We start from the raw sequence: 22,448 nt of genomic DNA, 5'->3' as shown, positions 1-22,448 counted from the left end.
AATGATCACTTTCCTCCCAAGGCACTTTTAGCAATAGGTGACACTCGGGAGCCGAGCATGTTGGTAAAATTGGGGGCAGGGCTCAAATATATGTATACATTACTGAGCTCTCTGGGAATAGTAAATTCCAGAGAGCCAGCTGCTGGTTTTGTTTCTGACTACGTGCTTGCGTCTGTTGTAAACAGTAACATGTAGAAAGAAGAGGGGGCAAAAACTACAGGACAGCCATAAACCCACTGGAAATTTTATAAGACCATGTGTTTTGTGTGTGTGTGTGTGTGTGTGTGTGTGTGTTTGTATGAGAAGAGAAAATGTCATAAAGGAGTCTATTTAACTTCAAGAGTGAAAAGTAATTAAGTGCTTCTGTACAGCATATGAGAAGGCATTCTGAGTAAAAATCAGAGGGCAGGGATGCATGTGTGAATTCTACAACTTACTGGCAGTAGACTTCGAACTTCACTTCAATCATTTAAACATTCCTTAGGGACAACACAACCTACCCTCCAAATTAAGAGTATGAGGGAAGGGACTTCCCTGGTGGTCCAGTGGGTAAGACTCCACGCTCCCAATACAGGAGGCCCAGGTTCAATCCCTGGTCGGGAAACTAGATCCTGCATGCATGCTGCAACTAAGAGTTTGCATGCTGCAACTAAAAGATCCTGCATGCTGCAACGAAGATCCTGTGGGCCACAACTAAGATCCAGCACAGCCTAAATAAATAAATACATATTTTTTTTTAAGTTTATTAAAAAAAAGGAGTATGAGGGAAACCTAAGCGAAACAAAATGTGAAATTTGTGTCTTAGAGTTCTTTACATAGACCATAAAGAAGTTATACTAGAGACAGTGGTGGTTCCCAAGTAGTCCATCTACTCCTCCACACTTGCCAACATTTTGCAGGTAAATGTGATTAGCTCTAGTCATTTGGCTTTGGGTAGAAATGATATGTGTCATTCAGAGGCAGGAATGTGAAGAGACCGTTCATAACCATCCAGTTATCTATCTCCCTTTCATAGCTCCTGATGGATTTTTGTTTTGAGTATGAGATATGAGAGAAAAGGGATGATTATAAGGTGCATGCCCTGACAAATTACAAGAATGGATTTGCTAACAATTAAGATGAAGAACTGTGCATGGCACAGATTTAGAGGCAGTTTTGGGGAATTAAAGTTTGAGATGGCAATTCATATCCAAGTGGAAATGTCATGAAGTCCATTGGATTTATCAGTATCATCTTGCAGAGAATTCTGGACAGGAGGTATAAACATGGGAGTTGGCATATAGTTAGTATCTAAGTCTATGAGACTGAGATTACCTAAGGATAAAATATAAATATAGAAGAGGAATAGGGACAGGGCACTAGGTCACTCCAACATTACGAGGTTGGATAGAAGAGGAAGAATTAGCAAAGGGGACTGAGAAAACAACTATAAAGATAAAAGAAATCCCAGAAATGTGTGATGTGCTAAAAGTCAAGCAAGAAAGTATGCCAAAAAAATAGGGAGTCACCAGCTCTGTCAAATGGTGCTGATTGATAGCTCAATGAAAATAAAGAGTAAGAAAATTGACCGTTAAGTTAGCAAGATGAGGTTCCCATTATGTATTGTGATATAGCAACCCATCCTAAAATTCAGGGCTTAAAACATGAATTTATTATTACGTCTTCTGGTTATGTGTTGACTTGTGTTGGTTGGGTGATTCCCACTTCGGATCCCTCAAGCAGTTGCAGTTAGATATCCGTGCAGCTCTAGTCATCTGAAAGCCCTAATGGTCTGATCCCTGATGGATCACTCACATGGCTAGTGGTTGATGCTGACAGCTTGATGCTCAGGTTGAGCTGTGTGGTAGGCAGGAAAGTAACCTCCCAAAGATGTACAAGTTCTAATCCCCATAACTTGGGAATTAACTATGATATATGGCAAAGGAAAATCAAGGCAGCCGATGGAATTAAGGTTGCTAATCACCTGATCTTAAGATAGGGAAAATTTCCTGGATTATCCCACTGAAATCAATGTAATCACATGGGTCCTTAAGTAATCACAAGGGTCCTTAAATACAGAAGAGGAAGGCAGAAGACTCAGTGTGAAGTGAAGCAATGTGTGGAAGACTCAACACTCATTACTGGCTTTGCAGGTTGAAGAAGGGGTCCACCAGGCAAGAAATGCAAGTGACCTCTAGAAACTCGCAAAGGCAAGAAAATGGATTCTCTCCTTGAGTCTCCAGAAGAAAATGTAGCCCTGCCAACACTTTGATTTTAGCTCAGGCTGATAACTTTCAGGCAGACCTGAAAGATAATTATTTTGTCTGAAGATTCTAAGTTTGTGGTAATTTATTACGACAGTAATAGGAAACTAATACTGGCTGCCAAGAGGAACACATATCTGTCATCTCCCCATCTGGCTTAGGTGCCTTTGATCATGAAGGCTGTTTCCACAGGCAGCATCCTAAGAAAAAGTTATCCAAGAGATTCAGGCAGAAGCTGCAAACCTTCTTACAATACAATCTCAGATGTCTCCAAATGTCACTTCTGCAACACACTGTTGATGAACTAGTTAACTAAGATGAACCCAGATTCAGGGGTAGTTGAGGTAGACTACACCTGTTGCTGTGAGGGGAAGCATGCTTGTACAGGAAAAAAGGAATTGATGGCAGACATCTTGAAGAATACCTATCAGAGTGGATGAAAAATGAGAACAATATGATTGTTCTCATTGGGGGAATGAAAGCCTGTTAGGAGTGAGTTTAAGAGAGAATCAGAGGAGATAAATGGGACAAGTTTAGATTACTTTGAGAAAGCTTATGTAAAGAAGAGCAAAAATTAAGTCCACAATGGGAAGAGAAACAGCATCAAAGAAAAAAAATGGATTAGAGAAAAAAATCATGTTTCTATGCTGATTATAATAATTTGTTAGAGAGCCAAATTTTATTATAATTTTCATTTATATGTATATGCATGTCACAATATTACAAAATTATTACCAGTACACACCATGTAAGAGTGCTCAAATATATTTGGAGGGAATCCAGTCATAGTTTTGGTTCCAAGGAAGCAGATCTTGAGGCAAATGTTTTTGTGTTAATATTTAAGATATGTACTAGGGACTGACTTGTGTCCAGCCAGAGTTCATATGCTGAAGCTTTAACCCCCATGTGACTATATTGGAAATAGAGTCTTTAAGGAGGTGACTAAAGTTAAGTGAAGTCATAAGGGTGGAGTCCTGATCTGATGGGACTGGTACCCTTATCAGAAGGGGAAGAGACACCAGAACTCTCTCTCCACCATGTAAAGACACAATGTGAAGGCAGCTGTTTGTAAGCCAGAAAGAAAGCTCTCACTAGAATCTGACCATGCTGGCCCCTGATCTTTGACTTCCAGGTTCCAAAACTGAGAGAAAATAAATTTCTATTGCTTGGGTGACGCAGTCTATGTTATTTTATTATGGCAGACTAAGCTGACTAATACAGTATGCAAACCCAGAGATGCAGGAGTAAAGGAAAGGGAAAATGAGTTAGGGAGAGAGAGAAAAAAAAAAAGGAAGAACCATTACTAACCTGGCCACTGAATATTTTAAGCATAACTGATTGACTGTATCTTTAAAAAATTTATGAAATATATTTTTAATTCCTACAGGTACACAGTAAAATAGAAAACTCAGAACTTACTATAATTCACTTAGACAATCTGGATAACTAAGGCAAATGCATAATTACATTTTATTTTTAACATGTGTAATGCCCCAATCTATCTAATTTTTTGAGTATATGAAAATGGACCTTAAGACTGAACTTCTCCCAATGTATAAACTCCCTAATAAAAATAAATTATATTTATATTTAATGTATTACATTTTTCAAAGTAACAAAATGTGCCCCTCTTCCAGCCACCTCAGATCTTTTCCGCCTCCCCATGTGTATTTTTGGTTGTTTTTAAGATACTCCTTGAATGATGGCCTTCCCATAAATTTGAGTAGGTAAACAAATTTAAACAGCACCTTCAGCAATGATAAAAATAACTTATATGTACACATTTTCTTTCTTTCTTTACATCCAAAATTTAATAAGCATAAACATAACCTGTTCTGTTGAACACTCTTGCTACTCATGTTAATAGCAGTACTTATAACATTAAACATACTTGTAGCTGTCCTCTTTTCACATCTCTAGGGAAAAAAGATAAGAATGGATTATTCAAATGATTTAAATCCCTCTGAGACCTGGGTATTACAGCAATACCATAAATTGTGTTTTCCCTCCAAGGTTACTTGTGATGTTGGCCTTGATTTAAAACCCAAGATCCTGTGAGAAATGACAATGATATTGAGTTCTGACAAATTGAACTGGTCTCAAGGTACCGAAGGATGACTAATAAATCTGCAACCTGATCCAGAAAATATTCTATACAAGATATTTTTTCTTCTTGAAACATACGTGTCACCTTTAAGTGTTAATACCACTAGCTGTTTGGTTTAGTTAAATTGTTTGTTTGGGAGTGATTTCATTCTTGTAATGATCAACACCCACCTGTCTATGACAATTGCTTTGGATAAAGATACAAAGGAGTATTATTTTGTTTTTTTTTACATGCAGTGTAGCATTTTACGTCTAATGTCATTTATTTTAATTCTTGTGTCTCCTAGCAAGACTTGGCAAGGTACTGTTTAGTACTGTATTTTCTGTAGTTGGTCATGCCATGAAAGGGAATACCAGGTTTTCATAAGACCATTCCAGTAATATGACTTAAAATTTGTCATTTTACTACTCTACATCAAAATACATAAACACTTTTACTGATACGAGAAAGAATGAGGCAACATGTCTAAAACAAAATATACATTTTTAGAAATTTAATGAAGGGAGTCAAAGATGGAATTATGGTTTGAATATAAATCTCTTAACCCAGTATTTGACAAGGCTTTTTAGAGGTCTATTTTTAAATATTATTTTCTGTCAGGATATTTGCATGAATTATTTCTTCTCAAAAACATTCTGATCTCATCTCAGAAATTTTATCACTTTTATTTATTAATATATTGTTATATTTGTAGATATTGGAGATGTAAATAGCTTATTCACCAGGTCTGAAAAAGACCTTGATATCCAGCTCAGATGCCTTCCTTCTCACAAATGCCGCCCTGTTGCTTCATCCCACGTGAATCTCTCTTTTAGAGATTTCAGCCTTTAACTGCACAATTACACTTTTATTTTATTCAGTCCTAATTTCATTTTGCATCATATAAATCATTTTAAGAATAGACAGTAAGTTCCATATATCATGTCTAATGTTTCTTTAACATCGTGTTCTATATTCTTGGGGAAGTTTTTATTGACTACATTAATTTATCTTATTTGTTTACTTCTTCAAAATCATGTAGTGTTTGATATTAGTATGATCCTTTACATGTCCCATATTATTAATATTGTAAATTTATTTTTCAGATGTGCACATTTTATTCATACACTTCTTTTGAAAGTCAGATGAGGGTAGTAGGTACTAAGGCTTACATGTTGAATAGAAAGAACATGTGGCTCAAAGGCTATTGAGATGACTCTATTGAATAGGTTATATTTGCTATGTGTATGCTTTGATTAAAAATCATATTGTGATATAAATTATAACTATGCTACTGCTTCAAAACATTTTATCTTCTACTAAAATATTTTTATATTAAGCTGTTGAATTCATACAATAAATTAGTCTCTCAAATTATAAAATTTTATGTCATGAATAAATATGATAAAATAAGAAAAAATAACCCACAACTGAATCAAAGATTTTAAAATAAATCATTTTAAATTTACAAGGAAAAAAGACAAAAATAACAAATATTTAACACTAGGTGATTGGTTAAATTGGGTGTGTAGCGTGTGCTTGTGATGGGAGTACTATGAAATTACTACAAACTAAGAAGAACATGCAATGAATTTGGAAGATTTTTATCCAAGAGCTATTAAACTAAAAAAGTGGATTTTTTAAAGTAAAGAAAGGAAGAAGTAGGGGGGTAACAGTTCTCTTTTGCCTAAAACAAAGGAGTGTCCCAGGATAGGGAACTACTAGTGCTAAAACCAGGAAAGTTCCAGGCAAACTAGAATGGGTGAATCACCTTATAAGAGATCTACTTTAAATCTATGTTTGTGAATGTGATTTACTCTCACATGTGTACACACACAAACACACACAGTATTTTTATATAACCCATACATACCCTTAATATACATGTATTATATATACACACTTACTGAGAAAGATTTAAAAAATGGATGTCTGGAAGAAAATATGCCAGAATGTATGTATATATGTATGTGTGTGTATATGTCTGTGCATACATACATATACCCAAATATAAAATCTCCATTGAAAGGTAGGTATATATGTCAACATTGCTGTGTAACAGCAATCTCGGAATCTCAAAGGTGTATAATAAGAGAAGACATTTATTTCAGGCTCAAAAAGAGTCCAGCTGGAACTTGGCTAGATCTGGCTTGGATTGTATGAGCATTTGTGCAGGTCTGTTTTGCATGTCTGTCAGTCTAGAAACCGGGCTGAAGGAGCAGAGCCTGCATGAGGTATGACCGTGCCATGGTGGACATCAGGAATACAAGAGAGTAAACTTCTGAAAGCGTTTGCTCTGGACTGACAATTCTGCCCACATTCCAGAGGCGAAGGGAAATCCATGTCCAAGCCCAAACTCAGTGGGACAGGAGGTATACTCTACTCTAAGGGGAAATGGAGTAAAAATTTTCTGAGAAATAGTCTAATATGCCAGTGTGGGATTTTGAATAATGTTTATTTTTTCAATTATATCTTTTTCCAATTTTCTAAAGATGTATTACTTTAATACTCAGAAAAATACATAATTTAAAACTAACAAAAAAAATCTGAAGTCTCATTAAAAATTTCCTGCTCAGCATAGTAAAGAGACAAATAGTACCTATTCTTCTCTGTACAGAAAAATGTCTTTCTATTATACTTTTATGCAAATAAAAGAGATGACTCTTTATATAACTTAAGGTGTGGAAAACTGAGAATAAAAATTAAATGGTCCTAGAAACAGCATCTTGATTTGGAAGGAAGCTGTAATAATTTATACAGAGATGGGCAGATGTATGTCCCAAGGATGTGGCTGTTGGTAAATTTTAAGGTCCTTATTTAAGGTAAGAGACAGAGAGCAGCATGGGACGATTTTCATTCATAGCAGAGGGGAAATCTTTATTTCTTTGTCTTATGATTCTCTGGAGAAAGTATCCAGACTAACTCTGATGATTTAAACCTCTTTAGTAGCAGCAAGTATCACTGGTTTAAAGATTCATCCCTGCTTAAAAAGATGGCTTATCCTAATCCATTCCCAAGCAACTCAGCCACTATAAAGAATAATATATTTGGGGGGAGGGGATCAGTCATAAAAGAATTCTTACGGCACCCAAAGTGCCACTTCTACCCACCCACTCATTTGTGATTGTTAGGCAGACAATAATAAAGAATTTGGCCCTGACAAAACATTTTAGCAATTAAACTTCTAATGTGTCAGGCTGCCAGCTGTAGGAATGGGCTTCTTGGCTTCCATTTTTTTCGTTACTTATAACAATTTGTTTGATTACTGAACCATAAAACAGACAAAACTAATTAAGAGATGGGATGCTAGGCCAGTAGTGCAGGTGCATATTTGTCATGACCACCACCTGTGGCGGTCTCGCCAGCTCACTTTAGCAAAGGCACTGGGGTTGCCACAGCAACAGAGAGTCTAAACAGGCTGCCTGTGTGCAAGACAGAAACCTCTGCATCCACCCAGCAGACCCCCTTCTGCCTGTTTTGTGAGGTAATGCATGGAATACATGCACGGTTTATCCTTCAGGAAATCCTAAAAGATGTTGTTCCTATTTACTTCCCGAGAATACGGAAAGAGAAATTAAAAGGATAAATATTATATACAGTGAGTCTACTTTGACATATTTTTACCTGTAAAAACAAAAACATTCAAGTTTGTTTTCTGGTACACGCATTCATTAATTCGTCAAAAAAAAAGGACCAACTACAAGTCACATATTAATTTCTGTGCAAAGAATGCATTTAAAAAACTTTTTTAAACCAACAAAAGCAAAATTTACATACAACAGTGTGCTGAGTAAATTTTATGTGCATTGGCCTGAGTCTAACTGAATCACTGTGAGATAGGTCAAAAAAAAGAAAAAAAAAAAGCAGGTGTTAATATTAAAGTTATTGCATCAGTGAGGACACAAAAGCAGTTTTTAAATGAAAGAAAAGAGAAAATAAATTCAAGCGCTGGTTTTTGAAAAGATCTGTAAATTGTTAAACTCTATCAAGACTGATAAGGAAAAATAATAGAGATGAACCAAAATATCCATATCAATTATGAGAAGGGTAATTGATTTACAGATGTTAAAGTTATAATAATATTTTGATTTACTTCATGGCATAAACATGGCAATTTTAATGAAATAGCAAACTCCTTAAATGATACAAACTGATCAGTTTTACTCAAGAAGAATGCTAAGATAGTCAATATTTATTGAGAAAGTTGAATTGGTATTTAAAACCTTTCACCAAACAAAAACAAACAAAAAAGCACCTCAGGCTCAAATGGCTTCATAGGTAACTTCTTCCAAACATTTTAAGAAGAAAAGATACCACCATCCATAAGTCCTTCCAAAAAATGGAAGGGAAAAAACAATTCCAAACTCATTGTATGAAGTCAGTAAAAACCTATGATCAAAGCCATCACATCTAAAGAAAAGTAAAGATCAATCCTTTATTGTGTATAGCATATTTTTTAATTGAATGTTAGATATCATGTGAACAGCAGATACTGAGATAATTTGTGTTTATTCCTGGAAATGAGCCTGGTTCTTCTTTTGTCAGAATGTTGGTTTAAAGCAGTGGTCCCCAACCTTTTTGGCACCAGGGACTGGTTTCATGCAAGACAATTTTTCCATGGACGGGGTCGGGGGGGAGCGGGGAATGGTTCAGGTGTTAATGCGAATGCAATCGATGGGGGGGATGGTAGTGTGAACGATGGTTCAGGTGGTAATGCGAGCGATGGGGAGCGGCAGATGAAATTTCACGCACTAGCCAGCCGCTCACCTCCTGCTGTGCGGCCTGGTTCCTAATAGGCCGTGGACCGCTACCGGTTCGTGGCCCAGGGGCTGGGGACTCCTGGTTTAAAGCGTTGACTCATCTGGTCAGGAGTTGAGCTGAGCGTGGGTTTCATGGTTGCTATTGTTACCCTTAGTGCACAACAGAATTCAACTTGCTCGAATGATTCCTTGTGTTTAGAGTGGGAGCTAAGCGACCAGAGGGTCTTTTTCAGTGTTCCTGCTCCAACCTCAGTTTTCAGCCATCTTTGCCCAACTGTAACACAGACGGTCTCTCTTTAGAGGGGACTCTTGCTCCTTTTCCAGGGAAGAATATTATTGCTTGTTACTGCTTGCTGGGCTGCTAGACAGACAACAGAAGTTGTTCTCTTTTGCCCTGGTCCAGTATCAGTCTTAGTTTGTCCCTGTACACCTGGGCTTTATGGCTTTCTCACCATTCCTACATCTCCTCCCCATGATAGCAAATCTCTGTATTTTACCTGTAGTGGGTCTCTTGTGGGAGAGATTTTCCTTCTACAGTGCTGAGACTTTAATGCTATTGACATAGGATGCCGTGTAGAGCTCTTCCTGCCATTTCCCCAGGGGAACAGGTTTGTTTCTACTCCCCTTCCCACAGCAATAATGGGGATCTACCTGTGCCTTGAGAGTGACAGAACTTGCTGTCCTTCCACAGACATTTTAAGGTTTTAATTTTGTATGAGAGCAGAGTCCAGGGAGGACCCTTCATGGCTTTCCTGTTGTGATAGATGATTCCTTCCTGTGTGCCTGTACCACCCATGGGAGGCTTTCCCCAGTCTCCTGGACTTGCACAAGCTTTCTTGTGAGCATTCAGTGGAGGTCCATGGAAAACAGCCACCAAGTGAGTGAAAATTTCCTTGTGCCTGAGGTACCCAAGGATTCTAGGCTGTTGAGCTAGCCCGCAAGCATCTTGTAACAATGTGATACAATTCTAATTTCCTCTTACCTGCTGGAGCTACACTTTCTTCCCATGTATTCTGTCTCTCCTGCTCAGACTTCTCTGGCCTGGGAATTTAAACTCAGCTCTTCCGTGGAATAAAAGCATAATAATTTTGTATTTTATATAGTTTATTTTTCTGTTATTAGAGTAGGAGTGATGCACTCTTCCAGCTTTATATATCATAGGTGAGAGTGGAACCCCATTGTATTAGTCATATATCCTTGATTTCTCTAAACATATGAAACAAACATTTTTAATTCTAGTATATGCCATCTTTGTGGGTCTTTTTCTACAGGTAGTTCCCACCACCACCGCCCCCCCACCCAGGATAATTTTTATTCACGGTGGTTTCATTTCTTTAGCACTTTTTTTTTAAATTGTAAACTTAAGTTATTTGGAACTTAGTCTATGAGACTATTTAAATGTTCGTGTTTTGTGTTTCAGTTGCATTCCTTCTAATATAATTTGCATTACTTCTAACAGGTAACTTTTTTATTAATAAGTTATTGTTTAAGGAAATATGAATTAATTCTTTTTCTTATTAACAAATCACAACCTAAAATTCAGCCAGGATTAATATCTGAACTGTGACTTGAATTTTCTTCTTGATGTGAGAAAAAAGAACATCCAAACCTGAACCAAATTGTCATCTTGTGCTTTACCTTATATCTTCAAATATCAAGCTTGAGGACATTAAAAAAAAAAAAAATCATAGGAATGCTGTGTTTAGTGAGTGAGTCTCCTTGAGCAAGATATAAAAATATTCTATAAACTTAAGTTGTTCTATAGCAAAAATGATTGACAATTAACTTAGATACCCAGACCTAAAAACAAGACATTTAAGAAACTCTGATAAGATTAGTGAATATAGCCAAGGGGGAAACCATTAAATGACAGAATGTTACCTTTGGATGATTCATTTGTTAGTATGGTGGTGGATATCTGTCAAGTAAGACTGTCCATTATTCCTCGGAGTTTTTCTTTTTCTTTTCCCAAACTCTCAATTTATAACTAATGAAGAACTCTGTATTTCCCTTAGTCATGCATTCATTGGCAGAAATTAAGTGTGACTACTTTTTGGGGGGGAGGGGTTGATAATGGCACTTTTATTTTATTTTATTTTATTTATTTATTTATTTTAACATCTTTATTGGAGTATAATCGCCTTACAATGTTGTGTTAACCTCTGCTGTACAACAAAGTGAATCAGCTATATGCATACATATATCGCCATATCTCCTCCCTCTTGCGCCTCCCTCCCACTCTCCCTATCCCACACCTCTAGGAGGTCACAAAGCACCGAGCTGATCTCCCTGTGCTATGCAGCTGCTTCCCACTAGCTATCTGTTTTACATTTGGTAGTGTATATATGTCAATGCTACTCTCTCACTTTGTCCCACCTTACCCTTCCCCCTTCCTGTGTCCTCAAGTCCATTCTTTACGTCTGCGTCTTTATTCCTGTCCTGCCCCTAGGTTCATGAGAACCAGTTTTTTTTTTTTTTTTAGATTCCATATATATGTGTTAGCATACGGTATTTGTTTTTCTCTTTCTGACTTAAGTTCACTCTGTATGACAGACTCTAGGTCCATCCACCTCGCTACAGATAACTCAATTTTGTTTCTTTTTATGCTACCATATGACCCAGCAATCCCACTACTGGGCATATACCCTGAGAAAACCATAATTCAAAAAGAGACATGTACCACAATGTTCATTGCAGCACTATTTACAATAGCCAGGACATGGAAGCAACCTGAGTGTCCATTGACAGATGAATGGATAAAGAAGATGTGGCACATGTATACAATGGAATATTACTTGGCCATAAAAAGAAACGAAATTGGGTTATTTGTAGTGAGGTGGGTGGACCTAGAGTCTGTCATACAGAGTGAAGTAAGTCAGAAAGAGAAAAACAAATACCGTATGCTAACACATATATATGGAATCTAAAAAAACAAAAAGAATGGTTCTGATGAACCTAGGGGCAGGACAGGGATAAAGACACAGATATAGAGAATGGACTTGAGGACACAGGGAGGGGGAAGTGTAAACTGGGACGAAGTGAGAGAGTAGCATTGACATATATACTCTACCAAAGGTTTGACTACTTTTAATGCATAGATATATACAGATGCATTTGGTTCTTAGTCTCTGACTTTTGCAATTTTATTTAGATGCTGGACTGTTCCAATAATTATTTTAAACTGGAAAAAAAAACCCTTCTGCTTTCTTGTTAATGATGTTCTTAGTAAACTGAGAAATGAACTAGTATTATGAGTGTTTATATGGCTATTTCACATCTCTTTTACTGCAATGCTTGGTTTATTTTTAGATGAATATTACCATTTGGAATAACTTCAGAACATAATTAAGAACTGTGATAATGCTTGATCTGGTGTTCTAAACTATTCCTGACTGTCTCCTTTTCTGAGTTAGAATATAGTAATGGAAGAATAGAACGTATATATACTGAATGACAGCAGTTGAAAATAAGCACAAAACAGACAAAGAAAAATAACTGACCTCTATCCAGTGAAAATAACTTGAATTAAAATGCCAAATAATTGTGCAATAACAAGACTTGGAAATATGATTATGCAGATTGGCCTATGCCCTTAATGTTACAGAATTTTGAATGAGCAACGTGATAGACAAGCTCTGTATTTAAACATATGACAGGGGATTTAATGTCATCATCAGGCAAACAAAAACACTGGTTAATGTAATATCTAATGGAGGAGGTTTTCTTTAAAAATGACTCAGATTTTTAAAAAGCCCCTGAAAGGCAGAAGTAAGAAAGGCAAGTTAAGGTTCTCATATTAATGGATAGCATGGTGTCATCTTCTTAAAGTAACTTACCCGACATAATTCAGATATATTCCTGTATACTTCATATTTTTAATATTCTCTTTGTCAGCTCTTTAGACCAAAGGAATTAAATCAGAAACACTAAACCAGTAGCAGTGTTTGGGCAGTCTCGGTACTCTCTTGTACCTGGATGTAGCCCAGAAACCATTTGTCAGATCACATTTCTTGATTTGGGATTTGGGAAATACAATCATCATAACCACATAAGTTATTTGCCTTTTCTATTTTTAAATAATACAATAAGAAGCAGTTAACAGCAAATAATTTTGACACCATTTTAATAATACAAAAAATCTTTTGAGGTCACAATGTCATTTTGAGGAAAACAGCTATTACAGTGTACATGTGCAATAGGACTGGCCAGTCGATGAAGAATTATAATTGACAGAATATAAAGTAAACAAGATGAAACTTTTTTTAGTGTTTTTAGCTATTATCTGATAGACTTAATGGTTAGAGAATTAAACAGAGCACCTCAAAAACTAATTCATGTTTATTCAGGAAATCAAAATTTGTTTTTTCAGCACAAACCAATAAAAGAGGATTAGCAGTTTTAGAAGAGAGAAGAAGCAATTTATGGAAATTATGTCAATGGATTCAATGTATTTATTGAACTTAGTGGAGTGAGAGCAAAAAGTAATTTTGTTTGTTCTCACATTTGTTCTCTTTGAACACATTCTGAGGTCTTGTCCTTTCCTACTCCTGAATAAAATCTTGGTCAGATCCCATAGCATTCTCTATGATTTACAGGTATTGAAGAGTACTCTAATTTTCTAAGGTATCAAAAAGTCCAGTCTAATCTAAGATATACTTATCCATGTCATTCAAAACTTCTCCACTCTCTTCACCCCTCTTTCCTCCCAACCCTACAGCATCCACGGTCAGAATCCACCTGGGGCCTGAAGCTCACAGTGGGGAAGGGGAGGAGGAGGTCACTTCTCTCCTTTTTCCCAGCCACATGCATCCTTCACCTGACGCTACTGCAATTCTCCACTCTGGGATTGTGTCTGAGGAGAAGGGCAGGGGAGAGTCAGATGAGAAAAATCAAGCCTTACAAGGTTCATGCAGCTGTAAACCAGTGTTGGTATCCTCTTTGGTAGATTTCCAAACACTGTTTTTTTTCATTCACAAAGTGTTCTTCCACCTCTCCCCCTTTTTTTTCTCCCTCTTTCATTTTTCCTTTTTTTAGAGACCCTTATATAATAGAATATTTCATCTCAGGTCCCTAGTTTCAGGTAAAGCCTCATCCAGGTGATGGTTTAGCACTACCTGTCAGCTCCTTATACCTAGGGATATACTTTCATTTAAGGCTATTTTATTCAGATGATACTCCACTATCCCTCAATACATTATTTTGTAAATTAGAAAGAAGGGTCTCTTGAGTGATTATAAGAGCTTCCAGAAATGTCATTGGGCAAGACTGTGGGTGAGTCCTGGGAAATACAACCCTCACCACAGTTAGTTGTGGGGTGTAAGTGAAGTCCTGGCCAACTGGCAGGTATATGATTGGAGGAATGAGCTGCTCCATGTTTTCTGCTTTGACTTTCAGCATGGCCTGTGTCCAACTCTCAGGATGATCAAAGCAGAACACTTCTGTGGGGTTAAATATGTGTCTTCAGCTGATCCAAGCCCAGGGCATGGAGGGGAGAGCGGGAGCTTCATCAGCACAAGCTCCAGACATCCAAGTTCAGGGAAGAACCTGGGCCAGACTCATGGCAAGTGAAATAGACACTAGACAGGTAGAAGACACAGAGCAAGTGGTGTAAGCTGAAGGCCAGCAAAGCTGAGGTATCCCGCACAGCTGCAGACCCGGCTTTCAGTTTCTTTAACATGTCAAGCTCAGTACCACCAAAGACCATTGTCCTTGCTGTTCTCTCTGCCATGGAATGTTCTCTCTTCCCTAGATGGTTCCTGTGGCTGGCTTGTGTTCATCCTTTAAATTGCACGTCAGATGTCACTTCCTGTAAGACAACTATCTAAAGTAGCCCCCCCCCTCTGCACTTCTGTCACATCATCCTGTTTATTTCCTCTATAGCAGTTATAACGCCAGAAATTGTCTTATTTGTTTGGTGTTCTCTCCTTCTCTATTAGAATGCAGAGGCGTGAGGACAAAGACTTTGTTTCATGTACTGCTGTGTGAACAGTGCCTGGCATATAGTTGGTGCCCAATAAGTATTGATTGAGTGACTGATCGATTGGTTGAAATGGTTGGGGGCAATTAAACAAAATAAATAATTAAATAGCCACTATCTTGATTTTCCTGAGGCTTAAAAAATAAAAGAACAAGTTTTCTAGGCTGACAGGACCCTGCTGCCATAACGGGCACAGGCTGGATTTTAACCCTAGCTTGAACCTCTATGCAGGGCACCAACTGTAGCACCAAAAACCATGACCCTTATTCTGCCTATATACAAGGGTGTTTTGGACCCCCTTTTGAGTCCAAATCTGAATCACAGGCAACTTGTACCTTTGTCCAAACGTGCTCTGAAAGAGAAACTTCCTCACTGTGCTTTATCTTTTTGTTCTCAGGCAGATCACTCAAGCCAGCCTCTCCCAGGCCTCAAGATTTTTAAAACAAGTCAGATAACATTCCTTTTATTCTCCCAACTCAAGAAGATGAATGCCAATCTCTCCAAGGGGGCTTTTGGGTGTCTGTCTCACTTATGACATGGCTTAAAGTGAGAGAGAAACACACTACCCACCTAATGTCTAAGGATCAATCAGGAAGGAGAAGAGCAGTAGAATGCTGAATACTCTCTTTTAAGAAATTCTTACTCCTAGCCGCTTCAACCTCCTCTTATATTGAGACCAGAAGAGCTGAGGTTGGTGAAGTAGGGTTGCTAGTTTCAAAGCATCATGACAGGTCCTGCTTAAAACTGGCTCCCACTCTTCATGGCTTTGGCTGAGGCTGCTATAAAACGAGAAATTACCTAAACTTGATTCCTAATTGAACCCCATTCTATTCTTAAGGTGTTTGTGATATACAGAGATTGCTGCCTTACTAAAAGTATTTGAGAGAGGACAGAAATGGGACAGCGTTGGCCAGGAAAAAGACAACCCAATAAACGTTAATCAGCCAATAGGCCATATGTACAGAGGTCAGCCAACGCAAGTAAAAGCAAGTGAGAAGGATTATGGTCTGGAAGGTAGATAGAATGATTTGTACCAGTAAATAGTGTTAGGGCATCAGATTTATGTCCACTGAGTTGAGGATAGAATGCTCTCTCTAAGTCTTATAATGCTCTGTTTACTGTATATACAAAAGGGTATTGTTCATAACCAAAAATGAAATCATAGAGTAAGGACTTTCATGTTAGGATCATCTCAAGTAACAAACTTAAAATTAAATACATTTTGGAGACTAAATATTAAAATCACAAAAATTGTTTTACTGCTCTTGGTATTTTAGCATTCTAAAGGCATGATGTATCATTTTCCCACCAATCAAGAGCCACTTATTGAATGCCAACTCTAGACATCATGCAAAACTAGGCACTGGAGGAAAACTGTGCTAGTTTGGCCAAGGTCACATAACAGAGAGGGGAAACTTCACTGAAACATACATTATGTGCTGAAATCACAAAAAGAAAAATATTTGAAATCTTTATTAGCATCACTGAATTTAATATGCCTGAATGAGGAAATCATCTTGAAAATCAAAGGTAAGGTATATTTTCCTGTTTTCCTAATAATTTTATAGAGTTTTAACATGCAGAGTTCCAACTAAATGTGCATTAAGTGTCATGCTTTAATTAAATATTTCAATATGCATTCACAAAAGCATATGTTTGAAGATGCCAGTACATATGAAAGCTCATTCAGTAGAAACTAATGGTGTCCAGCAGAGAATAAAGTAACTAATCGAATTTTGTAATGTAGCCAGTAACATGATTTTCAGAGTATGGGGTATTTGCAAATAAAGTGCCTTATTATCTATAATGTCGAGAGAGATCAGTTCAAAGAGGACTTAAATCTTCTTTCATCAAAGTGCTTTCATTATAACTGTTAATGGAGAATAGATATGCTCTAATGCTTTTGATGTAAACATTTTGAGTGACATTTTTCTTCTAGCTTTCTCTTTGTACGTAGCATGTAAGTTATTATCAAATTACAGTGATCATAGTGAGAAAGGAGAATATCTTGCATTATTGGTAAATTTGTAGATACTTCATGATATTGGAGGAATCTGGAGACCAAAACTCTATCCAGATTCTATATGCCTCATATAACATTAGGCAAGTCTCTTATCTTACCCATAACAGTTTTACTTTTTATTTAACGAAAGTATCTATATCTGCATTACACTATCCGAAAAACAAACAATCAAGCAAAAACAAAACTAAACAAAACAAAGAAATCAGTTAGTACCTACTGCCTTAAATGTAGATCTTTGTGAGGATAAATTAATAGATCTTTGTGAGGATAAATTACGTAAATATATAAATTATTTATATACATATACATACATACATACATACATACATACATACATACATATATATATATATATATATAAATGGCTATAGAAATTAATCAGCTCCATGTCAAGAGTCTGAGATGTTTATCCTACTTGCACGCTAACAAGTTAGCCTGCCCCAGTTTCATAGATGCTGTCAGAAGACACAGGATTCATGGATTGAAAACAAAGGATAGTTTATTACTCCCAGAAGTAGCATGATCCAGAGTAGAAGCATTTTTTTTAACAACTCCAGCTTTCTGTGCTCCAATTCCTACTGGGAATCCTATAATCGTTACTTAATATTTGGCCTTCCAGTTCATTACAAAGATATAGTCATCTACTTAGGAGGCTACATCATGCTTTATTTAATAGAAGGTTAGCTTGATTCATAACTTTTAAATATTTAGTCATACGGTATTGGTGCCTGTATTTGTACTCTTGCCCTGGGTGCCTCAAATCTTAGGGGAGGTTCTGCCCAAGGAATTTCGAATCTATAGTTGAACACATCTATAAACAGCCAACAACAATACAAGGAAGAAGGAAATAATTCCCATAGTAGATCAATGAATCAATCAATCAACTGAAATGCTTTGGAAGCAAGAGGATAGTTCAGTTATATTACATATACACACATATATATACTCTTTATAGGTCATATACTTACATCTCTCTCTACATATATACATAGAATACATTTATATACACTATAGATCAATCTACAATATATATTAAATTAGACACAATGTTATTAAAAGTGGGGTCTGGCTGCTCACCACTCTAAAGCCAATACTCTAAGAGGCAAGGTTGGTGGAAAGGAAAATTTGCTTTATTCTGGAGGCTGGTAACCTGGGGGCAGGGGAGGAACTTGGGCCAAAGGTCGACTCCTCCCCCACCCTCCGACAATAAGGGGGCAAGAGCTTTTAAAGGGGAGTTTCAGGGGTGTATAGATGGAAGGAGGGGGCTACATGCAGAAACAGCACAGTCAGCTCTGACAGTCCTCTTGAAATTGGTCATGAGGTAGTTTGATCTGTGTCATCTTGATTGTTTTAAGTACAGTTAGTCTTTAGTTCCAGGGTCAGTTCTTTTCCATTTCTTTGAGGCCACTTCTCAGAATTGTGGCAGCTTATGTCATGGCTACAGTCTGGTCATCACGAAGTTAACTTCTTCCACCTGGTAGGGGTTTCAGCATCCACAAAACAGCTCAAAGGATATGGCTCAGAATATTATCTATAGCCCTTGAGGAGGAACTAAAAGTCCTTGACTTTGTTTAACGACTAAACTATTATTATTTTGTCCTGTTTGACTGTTTTCCTTTGCTTCTGCATTTTCTTACCTCTCTGGTTAAATTTATTCTTTTACTAAAGTTTTTCTACAGACAAAAGGCAAGCAGAGGACATGGTGTGGGAAGGACCACAGGGTCCTGTTTCGTTTCAACGACACACACAAATCTTTCATTAAAAGTTTATAAAAGGGATCACAATATTTCTAAAGGGTATAAGATAAAGAAACTTTTAGCTCCTTTGGTGATATACTGTTCCTTTCATGATTATTACATTCCTGATATTGAGCTAGAATAGAGTACTCTCAGGAGGTCATAAAATCAGAAGAAAGTTAAAAGTCTTTTTGCCACTACTGAATGGAAATCAATCAGGTATATTGATAATGCATCTGAAATTATATTTAATTGATATAACATCTGATATAATTTAAACACAAATATACCCAATGATATTTATATAAAAGTGAGGAATTCATTTCTGTGTGTTTATGTATATACACCCCTATATACAAGTTTGAGTGCTTATTACTGTGTATTTTATAAATTATTTATATTCATTTTTTTCATTATTGCAAATACTGTATGAGAGGCATACTATATTTACTCCCATTTTATGGAAGAGGAAACTCAGATACAAAAGATTATATAGACTTACATGATCACGTAACTAGGAAGTAGCAGAGAAGGAGACAACTCCAGGTAACTAAGCTTATGTTGAATTGCTTCCTAACCACTATGTGTCTTGTTTTATGCCTGCCCTGCATATTCTGCATTATATGCTATATGTTATGTTTCCTTTTCTAGAAGAGATACCAGAAGGATGATATTTTGCTCTTTAATGTATATTCATTATACTCTATCAACAAACATTTTTAAATGGCTGTTGTATGCCAGTCTCTATGCTTAACCATGAGACATTTATAACCTAACAGGGAGTTATCTATGCAAATATCATAATGCAATGGAATGAGGTGAATGCTATAATAGGAACTGAATAACATGCAGTGGCAAAAAAAATTGCATTCATTAGTCAGGATGGGCTAAATTATACTTCAGTAATAAATAAACTCAGTCTCTGTGACTTTAGCACAACAAAGTGTTGCTTTCACTAACATCAATGTCCAATCCCAGTTGGCAATAAGACATCTACTCGGTTTGTTACTAAAGGTCCCAAAATATTTACACAATTATTGTGGCAAGAGAAAGAAAGCTCTTATAATTTGTGTACAAAAATAACACACCACTTACATTTGCATTTCATTGGCCAAAGTAAGGATTATAAAGGGACATAAACAATGGATAAAGAACCATAATAAGGGTTAATAGCCCAAATAACTATCACATGGATATAAAAGAAGAAGAGATTGACTCTGTCTGCCTTTGAGGTCAGGGGCACACTAATAATCAACTAAAAAAAAAATTGAAAATTAAGTTAAGTAGACTACATATCTCTCTTACTTATATATACTTTCCCTCTGTAGTTTTTAGGTATTCATTGGAAGAGAATGCATTTCTGTCTAGTCATTTTCTGTGATATACCAACATATATATACATATATGTATATCTATGTATGTGTGTTCATATGTCTGCCATGCATGTATATATAGTTTATTTCAAGAAGATATTTAATATTCCCTGTTAAATTAGATTTATGACAAAATATAATTTGCTCTAAAAAAGACATGTAGTTAGTGAAGTAACAAGGCAGAGACTGAATGATATTTGTTAAGGCTAAGACAGAATACAATTTGAAAAAAAAAATTTATCTTACTCTATGATAAACAAGTGCTTGATTTATGTCCTATCCAACCACACTTGAAATCACGTGCTTTGTTGTTTTTATAAGGTGAGGATTGGGAGGGATTAGATAAAAGCATATACTGGTTCCTGAATGCCATGGTTTAAGTTAACCATGAACTGGATTGGATGTAAAAAACTATTGTTTATGGAGGCAAGGAAATGAGGAAGTAAATTTATGACATTGTACGTATATAGTACATTCAATTGCAAAATATGTATATAGGTGTAATATTATTAAGAAATAGCTGTGTTGAACTATTTTTTATTGTTGTTGTTTGAAGTAACAGAAACCAAAAACTCGAACAATGCAAATTAGGTTAAGCTACACAGACACTTCAAATGATGTTATTTTCTTTTTCTCTCTCTCTCTTTCAATCTCCATCATCACAGGTTCTGTCATTCTTTTTGTTGGCTTTACGTGTTCCTTATTTTGGGGTAATGAGGGCACCGAGAAATCTAAGCTTACCTGCACCTCAGACTCAATGACCCCAGAAGAAAACATGACTCTCTCTCACCCAACGTCCATATTAATCCAAGGGCCTTACAGGGCTTTTGTGTCCACACCTGTGGCTAGAGAATCAGCATCCCCATAAACACACGTAATTGGAGAGTGTTTTTTCTCTTATAAAGGGAGGTCTTCTTATCAGAAAAAATGGAAAATAAAGTTGGACAAACACTAAAAGAAAACAAACAGCAGCAGCAATAGCAAAAACACAAAAAACTTAGCCTCTACAAAAGTTTCCCTCCATGCACTTTATTAAGGTCTGAAAAAAATTACCAAAAAATATATATAATACATACAAATAAATACATTACATACATATATACATACATACATGCATACATACATACATACATGCATATATAAGTCAAAAGGTAAAGACATAAAGGGAAATTACATGTATTTGTATTTACATTTTTTTTTCATAGACTATTCATTCTACAAATGGTTCAAAAATAAGCACTAGTAACCTAAATGCCACAGAGGCAGGAACAAATAAGTCTCTGAGATTCTGAAAAGAGAGTCAGGAAAGATTAAGCAGTTGTAGTATCAATTGGACCACAAAAATTCTCATAGAATATCAGAAGACTGGTGCAAATGAAATGGTAAATGGATCAAGTCTGCTATTCAAACTTGTATATTTATGTTTTTTAAAATATAGTTTTAAACAATATTATGTTCTCTGATCTTGTCCCCCTGAAAATGGTTGCTATATATTCCTTTCAGCATAAGAATTCAAAAATGACTGTATTAAAAGTTTAACTATCAGTCAAGTTACATAAAATAATGGAATGTGCTTGAAAGTTTCATACTGAATACTTATATTTATCACTTATCTTCACATTGTATACAGCACAGCACATTTAGAAGCACGTAAAGGAGAACTGGAAAATTAAAAGTTTAACTTTTCTTGTTAGAAACAAGGCTATTTAGTTATTGCTCACATTTTATATTTTCATGTGACAAAGGACAGAGTTGGAGAGTTTTTAATGGAAATTAAACTAATTGCAAAATAGACATGAACTGTGTAAAGCTTGGAATAATTTCCCTAAATGGAAACAACTTTTTAGCATCCACTCAAATCAAGAACTGTAGTGTTAGCTACATTAAATTTATCTTATAGTCTAGTTTTCAAGAAAATGTGTGCTTAGGAATGTATTTCATAATAATATAGCTTCTAACCTGAAATGACATTGAAAGACAAAATTTTTAATATTAGATCTTAGACCATGTCCAACTTTTGCAGAGCTTACCTAGTATAAAAAAACAATATATTTTGATTGAATTTGTTTTACAGTCAGCTTATCTACCCTACTTTTATTAACAAATGTTGTCAATTTTCAAATTTTTCCTACTTATTATATCTAACAAAATCGTAACACATGAGCTGTCACATCAAATCTCGTTCTACACATAGAAAAATAGACTGTGAGCAACTCCTTTGTCTATGCTATATAGTTACCAGATCAGTTA

The 22,448-nt window shown here is 36.1% G+C and overlaps 1 protein-coding gene and 1 long non-coding RNA gene across 2 annotated transcripts in view; both read left to right on the top strand.

Annotated features, from left to right (window-relative positions):
• LOC309665608 overlaps positions 1–22,448 on the top strand; it is a 174,791-nt gene that overhangs the window by 20,161 nt on the left and 132,182 nt on the right. The window lies entirely within an intron of this gene.
• Positions 3,816–22,448, top strand: part of LOC309665474 (uncharacterized protein) — a 110,210-nt gene continuing 91,577 nt past the window's right edge. Inside the window, exon 1 of the mRNA XM_082472052.1 lies at positions 3,816–8,894. The gene's annotated coding sequence lies outside the window, so the exon portion shown is untranslated. The remainder of the gene's footprint in view (positions 8,895–22,448) is intronic.

Source organism: Balaenoptera physalus (genome assembly GCF_965194825.1).
Source record: "Balaenoptera physalus genome assembly, chromosome: 8".
Taxonomy (NCBI): Eukaryota; Metazoa; Chordata; class Mammalia; order Artiodactyla; family Balaenopteridae; genus Balaenoptera; species Balaenoptera physalus.
This window is presented reverse-complemented; position numbering and strand designations above follow the sequence as displayed.